Source organism: Microtus ochrogaster, unplaced genomic scaffold, assembly GCF_000317375.1.
Source record: "Microtus ochrogaster isolate Prairie Vole_2 unplaced genomic scaffold, MicOch1.0 UNK14, whole genome shotgun sequence".
NCBI classification, from domain to species: domain Eukaryota; kingdom Metazoa; phylum Chordata; class Mammalia; order Rodentia; family Cricetidae; genus Microtus; species Microtus ochrogaster.
This window is the reverse complement of record NW_004949112.1, coordinates 3,218,224-3,218,740: the sequence shown is the minus strand read 5'-3', so window position 1 is coordinate 3,218,740 and position 517 is coordinate 3,218,224.

Below are 517 nucleotides of genomic sequence, written 5' to 3'. Positions count from 1 at the left end.
GGCAGACAGGGGTGCGCTGGGCAGACAGGGGTGCGCTGGGCAGACAGGGGTGCGCTGGGCAGACAGGGGTGCGCTGTGGCTCTTCCAGCCAGGCCACCATTCCCACCCTTTCCCAGGCTGCCCTTCAAGGATGTTTGTCCAGCAGGCAGCCTTGTGAGATGACATCTCCCGAGATCAGCTCAGTTTGCTGTCCTAGTAATAAATGCGCTGCCCCTCTTGCCGCCAACTTCTCTACTGCTCAGGACAATAAACATAAGGTCTGTGGTGGCGGATTTGTTTTCAGCCTTGGCTAACAAAGATAGCAGAAACCAACCCCGATGAGCAACCAGAGGGAGAAGCGCAGAGGATGTGACTTGGAAGGGTCCTGGTGTCCTCCTCCATAAATGACGCTGCTCTGGCACCAATAAATCTGAACTGGTTTGAGATACGGCCCGAAGACACAGGGACCAGATAAAAACTCAGCTCTAATCCTCTGTGTGGGCTTCTGATTTCCTCTCTCTGGCTCCTCCCCTTGTCG